Source organism: Somniosus microcephalus, unplaced genomic scaffold, assembly GCF_052327205.1.
Source record: "Somniosus microcephalus isolate GS21.2 unplaced genomic scaffold, FLI_Smic_1.0 unresolved_chr7, whole genome shotgun sequence".
Taxonomy (NCBI): Eukaryota; Metazoa; Chordata; class Chondrichthyes; order Squaliformes; family Somniosidae; genus Somniosus; species Somniosus microcephalus.
The window spans coordinates 37,374,891-37,383,288 of record NW_028225185.1 but is presented as its reverse complement, the minus strand read 5'-3'; positions in this window follow the sequence as shown (position 1 = coordinate 37,383,288).

The window sequence follows — 8,398 nt, the reverse complement described above, 5'->3', positions numbered from 1 at the left end:
TGTATCAATCCCCAAACTAATCCCACTGCCCCGCTCTCTCCCCATAGCCCTGTATCAATCCCCAAACTAATCCCCCTGCCCCGCTCTCTGCCCATAGCTCTGTATCAATCACAAACTAATCCCCCTGCCCCGCTCTCTCCCCATAGCTCTGTATCAATCACAAACTAATCCCACTGCCCTGCCCTCTCCCCATAGCCCTGTATCAATCCCAAACTAATCACTCTGCCCCGCTCTCTCCCCATAGCCCTGTATCAATCCCCAAATAATCCCACTACCCCGCTCTCTCCCCATAGCCCTGTATCAATCCCCAAAGTAATCCCACTGCCCCGCTCTCTCGCCGTAGCCCTGTATCAATCCCCAAACCAATCCCACTGCCCCGCTCTCTCCCCATAGCCCTGTATCAATCCCCAAACCAATCCCACTGCCCCGCTCTCTCCCCATAGCCCTGTATCAATCCCCAAACTAATCCCACTGCCCCACGCTCTCCCCACAGCCCTGTATCAATCCCCAAACTAATCCCACTGCCCCACGCTCTCCCCACAGCCCTGTATCAATCCCCAAACTAATCCCACTGCCCCGCTCTCTCCCCATAGCCCTGTATCAATCCCAAACTAATCCCACTGCCCCGCTCTCTCCCCATAGCCCTGTATCAATCCCAAACTAATCCCACTGCCCCGCTCTCTCCCCATAGCCCTGTATCAATCCCCAAACTAATCCCACTGCCCCGCTCACTCCCCATAGTCCTGTATCAATCCCCAAACTAATCCCACTGCCCCGCTCTCTCCCCATAGCCCTGTATCAATCCCCAACCTAATCCCACTGCCCCGCTCTCTCCCCATAGCCCTGTATCAATCCCCAAACTAATCCCACTGCCCCGCTCTCTCCCCATAGCCCTGTATCAATCCCCAAACTAATCCCACTGCCCCGCTCACTCCCCATAGCCCTGTGTCAAGTCACAACTAAAGTTGGTTGAGGGATAAATATTGGCCCCAGGACACCGGGGAGAACGTCCCCCTGCTCTTCTTCCAATAGTGGTGGTGGGATCTTTTACGTCCACTTGAGGGCAGACGGGGGCCTCGGGTTTAACGTCTCATACAAAAAGAGGGCCCCTCCGACAGTGCGGCCCTCCCTCAGTACTGCCCCTCCGACAGTGCAGCGCTCCCTCAGTACTGCCCCTCCGACAGTGCAGCGCTCCCTCAGTACCACCCCTCCGAAAGTGCGGCGCTCTCTCAGTACCGCCCCTCTGACAGTGCGGCGCTCTCTCAGTACCGCCCCTCCGACAGTGCGGCGCTCCCTCAGTACTGCCCCTCCGACAGTGCGGCGCTCTCTCAGTACCACCCCTCTGACAGTGCGGCGCTCTCTCAGTACCGCCCCTCTGACAGTGCGGCGCTCCCTCAGTACCGCCCCTCCGACAGTGCGGCGCTCTCTCAGTACCGCCCCTCTGACAGTGCGGCGCTCTCTCAGTACCGCCCCTCTGACAGTGCAGCGCTCCCTCAGTACCGCCCCTCCGACAGTGCGGCGCTCCCTCAGTATTGCCCCTCCGACAGTGCGGTGCTCCCTCAGTACTGCCCCTCCGACAGTGCGGCGCTCCCTCAGTACCGCCCCTCCAACAGTGCGGCGCTCCCTCAGTACTGCCCCTCCGACAGTGCGGCGCACCCTCAGTACCGCCCCTCCGACAGTGCGGCACTCCCTCAGTACTGGCTCCGGGGGAGTGTTAGGCTGGGATGTGGGGGCTCGAACCCTGGTTGAAGTCTCCCAGGATTATTTGATTATTAGGGCTACCCCCTCATCACTGTTCAGTGCTGGAACTGCCCTGTGGTACTTTTAAGCCCGATCCATAAAGTTTGCTTAGAGTTGCTGTTGTTATCTGTCCAGGGACAGCGGAACCAATGATTAAACAGGCCTTCCACGAGAGAGTTTCCAAATCGACTGACCCCAGCCTATGTATCCCAGGCGAATATTGACTTACAATATCTGCCAAAACTTTTGAATCTCCCGGATAATATTTTGGGGTGCAGCTTGGAAATATATCAGCTGGGGTTGTTCTCCTTAGAGCAGAGAAGGTTAAGGGGAGATTGACCAGAATGGTACCAGGGATGAGGGACTTCAGTGATGTGGAGAGACTGGAGAAGCTGGGGTTGTTTTCCTTAGAGCAGAGAAAGTTAAGGGGAGATTGACCAGAATGGTACCAGGGATGAGGGACTTCAGTGATGTGGAGAGACTGGAGAAGCTGGGATTGTTCTCCTTAGAGCAGAGAAGGTTAAGGGGAGATTGACCAGAATAGTACCAGGGATGAGGGACTTCAGTGACGTGGAGAGACTGGAGAAGCTGGGATTGTTCTCCTTAGAGCAGAGAAGGTTAAGGGGAGATTGACCAGAATGGTACCAGGGATGAGGGACTTCAGTGATGTGGAGAGACTGGAGAAGCTGGGGTTGTTTTCCTTAGAGCAGAGAAAGTTAAGGGGAGATTGACCAGAATGGTACCAGGGATGAGGGACTTCAGTGATGTGGAGAGACTGGAGAAGCTGGGATTGTTCTCCTTAGAGCAGAGAAGGTTAAGGGGAGATTGACCAGAATGGTACCGGGGATGAGGGACTTCAGAGATGTGGAGAGACTGGAGAAGCTGGGGTTGTTCTCCTTAGAGCAGAGAAGGTTAAGGGGAGATTGACCAGAATGGTACCAGGGATGAGGGACTTCAGTGATGTGGAGAGACTGGAGAAGCTGGGGTTGTTCTCCTTAGAGCAGAGAAGGTTAAGGGGAGATTGACCAGAATGGTACCAGGGGATGAGGGACTTCAGTGATGTGGAGAGACTGGAGAAGCTGGGGTTGTTCTCCTTAGAGCAGAGAAGGTTAAGTGGAGATTTAATAGAGATGTTTTAAATCTGGAAGGGTTTTGATGGAGTAAATAAGGAGAAACTGTTTCCAGTGGCAGGAGGGTCGGTAACCAGGGGACACAGATTGAAGATAATCGGTAAAAGAACCAGAGGGGAGATGAGGAGAATGTTTTTACGCAGCGAGTTGTTGTGATCTGGAACGCGCTGCCTGAAAGGGCGGTGGGGAGCAGATCCAATAGTAACTTTCGAAAGGGGAATTGGAGAAATACTTGACGGGGAAAAATATGCCGGGCTGTGGGGAAAGAGCAGGGGGGAGTGGGACTGATTGGAGAGCTGGTTCAAAGAGCCGGCACAGGCATGATGGGCCGAATGGCCTCCTCCTGTGCTGTAAGATGCTATGACGTGCGGTGTGTGCAGCGAGCTCGAGTGCAACAGGTGACTTTGGACCTCTGGGTCCCAAAGCTCTCCACCACTGGGGGGCTTTCCCTCACCTCACGTCTGGGTCTGTTGTAGACTCATCGATAGAGGTTGATTGCTAGGATTGGACAACAGCTCCATTATCGCTGTATCCCGAGACTACCAGGATGGTAAAAGGCCAACTAGAAGGACCTCGGAAGTATCCAGTCACAATGCCGGGGCAGGCTCGATGGACCAGTAGGCCCTTTCCCGCCTGTTAATTCTCGTATGTTTGTAAGATGGCAGCTGAGCAGAGGGAGAGTAGGCAGAAACTGTCCCCACCGCGCCACCTAGTGGCCAAAGCCTGCAAGCTACAGTGTGACCGTTTACATAGGAAAATTGAATGGGAAATGTTTACATAGGAATTTACAGTGACAGTTAAGCGGGGTCAAAGGAAGTGCACGCCCTTTACAATATTTTGAATGATAGAAAGATAGATATGACTCCAGTTTTCTCAAAGCGGACACAATGGACAAGCAATTCATTAAGATGGAGAATGAAGTAGTTGACTCAGAGACTAGGGTCCTAAATTTAAATAAAGGAAACTACGATGGTCTGAGAAGCGAGTTGGGTAGGATTGATTGGGGAATGTCACTCAAAGGGTTGACGGTGGATAGGCAATGGCAAACATTCAAAGACTGCATGGATGAGCTACAGAATTTGTTCATACCAGTTTGGCATAAAAATAAAACAAAAAAGGTGACTCAACCGTGGCTAACAAGGGAAATTAGGGATAGCATAAGATCCAAGGAGAGGACATATAAATTGGCCAGAAAAAGCAATAATCCTGAGGATTGGGAGCAGTTTAGGATTCAAAAAAGGAGGACAAAGGGATTAATTAAGAAAGGGAAAATAGAATATGAGAGTAAGCTTTCAGGGAACATAAAAACTGACTGTAAAAGCTTTCATAGATATGTAAAGAGAAAAAGATTGGTGAAGTCAAGCGTAGGTCCCTTGCAGTCAGAATCAGGGGAATTTATAATGGGGAACAAAGAAATGGCAGACCAACTAAATACATATTTTGGTTCTGTCTTCTCAAACGAGGACACAAATAACCTCCCAGAGATGCCGGGGAACATAGGGTCTGATGAAAGGGTGGAACTGAAAGAAATCAGTATTTGTAAGGAAATGGTGTTAGGAAAATTGATGGGACTGAAGGCCGATAAATCCCCAGGGCCTGATAATTTACATCCTAGGGTGCTTAAGGAAGTGGCCCTAGAAATAGTAGATGCATTGCTGGTCATCTTCCAGAACTCGATAGACTCTGGAACAGTACCCATGGATTGGAGGGTAGCTAATGTTACCCCACTATTCAAAAAAGGCGGTAGAGAAAAAGCGGGAAATTATAGACCGGTAAGCCTGACATCGGTAGTGGGGAAAATGCTAGAGCCCATTATAAAAGATGTAATAGCAGAGCACTTGGAAAGCAGTGACAGGATCGGACAAAGTCAACATGGATTTACAAAAGGTAAATCATGCTTGACTAACCTACTGGAATTTTTTGAGGATGTAACTGGTAAAATAGATAAGGGAGAACCAGTGGATGTGGTGTATTTGGGCTTTCAGAAGGCTTTCGATAAGGTCCCACATAAGAGATTAGTGTGCAAAATTAAGGCACATGGGATTGGGGGCAAGGTATTGACTTGTATAGAGAACTGGTTGGCAGACAGGAAGCAAAGAGTTGGAATAAACGGCTCTTTTTTCGAGTGGCAGGCAATGATTAGTGGGGTACCGCAGGGATCAGTCACTGGACCCAGCTATTCACAATATATATTAATGATCTAGACGAGGGAACTAGATGTAATATCTCCAAGTTTGCAGATGGCACAAAGCTGGGTGGGCGTGTGTGCTGTGTGGAGGATGCCGAGAAACTCCAGTATGATTTGGACAGGTTGGGTGATTGGGCAGATGCATGGCAGATGCAGTATAATGTGGATAAATGCGAGGTTATCCACTTTGGTGGCAAAAACAGGAAGGCAGGTTATTATCTGAACGGCAATAGATTGGGAGAAGGGGAAGTGCAACGAGACCTGGGTGTCCTTGTGCACCAGTCGCTGAAGGTAAGCATGCAGGTGCAGCAGGCGGTTAAGAAGGCAAATGGTATGTTGGCCTTCGTAGCGAGAGGATTCGAGTACAGGAACAAGGATGTCTTGCTGCAGTTGTACAGGGCCTTGGTGAGACCACACCTTGAATATTGTGTGCAGTTTTGGTCGCCTTATCTGAGGAAGGATGTTCTTGCCATGGAGGGAGTGCAGCGAAGATTCACCAGGCTGATACCTGGGATGGCAGGAATGATGTATGAGGAGAGATTGGGTCGATTGGGCTTATACTCGCTGGAGTTTAGAAGAATGAGAGGGGATCTCATTGAAACTTATAAAATTCTAACAGGACTAGACAGACTAGATGCAGGAAGGATGTTCCCGATGGCCGGGGAGTCCAGAACCAGGGGTCACAGTCTAAAGATAAGGGGTAAGCCATTTAGGACTGAGATGAGGAGGAATTTCTTCACCCAGAGAGTGGTGAACCTGTGGAATTCTCTACCACACAAGGCAGTTGAGGCCAATTCATTAAATATATTCAAGAAGGAGTTGGATATATTTCTTAAGGCTAAAGGGATCAAGGGATATGGGGAGAAAGCCGGGACAGGGCACTGAATTTGGATGATCAGCCATGATCTCATTGAATGGTGGAACAGGCTCGAGGGGCCGAATGGCCCAATCCTGCTCCTATCTTCTATGTTTCTATGTTTCAGTGTGCCTATGTGACTAACAATGGTATGGTATGGCGCTGGGCAAGTGCCATGCATATAATACACTTGGGTGAGGTGGTAGGCATCCCACTCGCCTAGCGGGAATAGAATCAACCAGGGGTTTCCCCGCTCATGATGGCTAACTGCTGACCCCGTGTGGGGACTTCGAACTCAGCTGTGATTCCCTTCCGACAACAACGCCCCTGTGCAGCGCCTTTAACGTCCCAGGGCGTTGAACAGGATCGTAAATCAGACAAAATATTGGACCCCAAGCTACATAAGGAGATATTAGGACAGGTGACCAAAAGCTGGGTCAAAGAGGTCGGTTTTAAGGAGCGTCTTAAAGGAGGAGAGAGAGAGGCGGAGAGGTTTAGGGAGGGAATTCCAGTGCTCGGGGCCCTGGCGCGGTCGCCAATGGTGGAGTGATGGAAATCGGGGGGATGCGCAAGAGGCCAGAATTGGAGGAGCGAAGAGATCTCGGAGGGTTGTTGGGTTGAAGGAGGTTACAGAGATAGGGAGAGGCGAGGCCATGGAGGGATTTGAAAACAAGGATCAGAATTTTGAAATCGAGGCGTTGCTTAACTGGGAGCCAAAGTAGGTCAGCCAGCACAGGGGGTGATGGGCGAGCGGGACTTGGTGCGAGTTAGGGTACAGGCAGCCAAGTTTTGGATGACCTCGAGTTTACGTAGGGTGGAATGTGGGAGGCCAGCCAGGAGTGCGTTGGAATAGTCAAGTCTGGAGATAACAAAGGCAGGGGTGAGTGTTTCAGCAGCGGATGAGCTGAGGCAAGGGGCGGAGACGGGCGATGTTACGGAGGTGGGAGTAGGCGGGCTTTGTTATGCTGCGGATATGTAGCTGGAAATAAAAACAGAAAATGCTGGAGATACTCAGCAGGTCAGGCAGCATCTGCGAAGAGAGAAACAGAGTTAACGGTTCAGGTCGATGACCCTTCATCAGAACATTGACCTGAAACGTTGGGGTAGATTTTCCTGGAGCCGTCAGGTGGGGTTTCAGGTGTGTGGGGGGGGGGGGGGGAAATCCCGAATTCGGGGGTCCCGACACCAGCCCTCCCAAAACCCGCCTCCACGTAAGTTTCAGAGGAGGCGGGTACCCGACCCGCACTGGGACCCGCCGACCCGAGGCGGGAAGGGATTAGTGCCAATTAACTGCCTGTTAACAGGTAGTTAACAGGCAGTTTTTAGCCTAATCCCTATTTTGAGGGGTGTCGTGTGGGATTCCCGACGGCTCCAAACCACGCCAGGTTAGAGGAGTCGGGTCGTCGGGTTGAAGGACTTGGAGGGGTCGAGATGTCGGTGTTCAGGTGAGTGATGGGTGCATGAGTGCAAAGCTAAGTGTGTTTGGTGTGTCTAAAGTGTGTAAAGAACTTTTACTTACCTGTACTTACCTTAACAACCTTTCTTCCTGTAGGCGTCGGGAGTCCATCACTCAGCCGGCACTTAAAGCTGAACGGCTGCGAGCTGTCAAAAGTGACAGCCTTCAGCTTTGAGTGCTGGTGTGAGTTCTAACTGAGTCTGTGCAGAAGGACTCAGGTTGGAAGTCAGACTGTCAGTGTTTGAGAGCTTCAAACAGCTGTGAAACGCTGATATTTCATCTGTCAAAAACTCTTGACAGATGAAATGTCAATCTGTGACGTCACCTGTTGCCGGGTGGCCCTTAATTGGCCTGCTGAGCCCGCTGGGTGGGCTCAACAAGGTCAATCAAGGGAAGATCACGTGGATTGGCTGAATGTCGATGGAGGCAGGACTACAAACCGAAAGTTGTAGTCCCGCCTCCTTCCCGACAGCTTAATGAAAATCGACCCCGTTAACTCTCTTTCTCGCTCCACAGATGCTGCCTGACCTGCTGAGTATCTCCAGCATTTTCTGTTTTTATTTCAGATTTCCAGCACCTGCAGCATTTTCTTCTTGTATGTGGTCAGAAGCTCATTTCAGGGTCAAAGACGACACCAAGGTTGCGAACAGTGTGGTTCAGCCTCCGACAGATGTTAGGGAGAGGGATGGAGTCGGTGACTGGGGAACGGAGTCTGTGGCTGTAATGTATGTACCTTTAAGGGGGGAACTACTTTCTACAGCTCATGTATACTGTAGTACCAGCAGTGACCACACCTGTATATAACGCTGAGTAGTAATCTGTTGTTTCAGTTGCAGTTTGAACCACGTTGAGTAAACACCTGTTGTACCGTTCTCTGCAGTCCTTTTCTTATTATTACACGGACGTAACAGTGGCGACGAGCAAGTTCGAACCTACCTGCAACTCTGCATCACCTCCCAGGGATTCGCTCCTGGAGAACAGTGGAAGAAGGTCGAGTCCAGAAGCACGGGCGTCGACCACGGGCAACC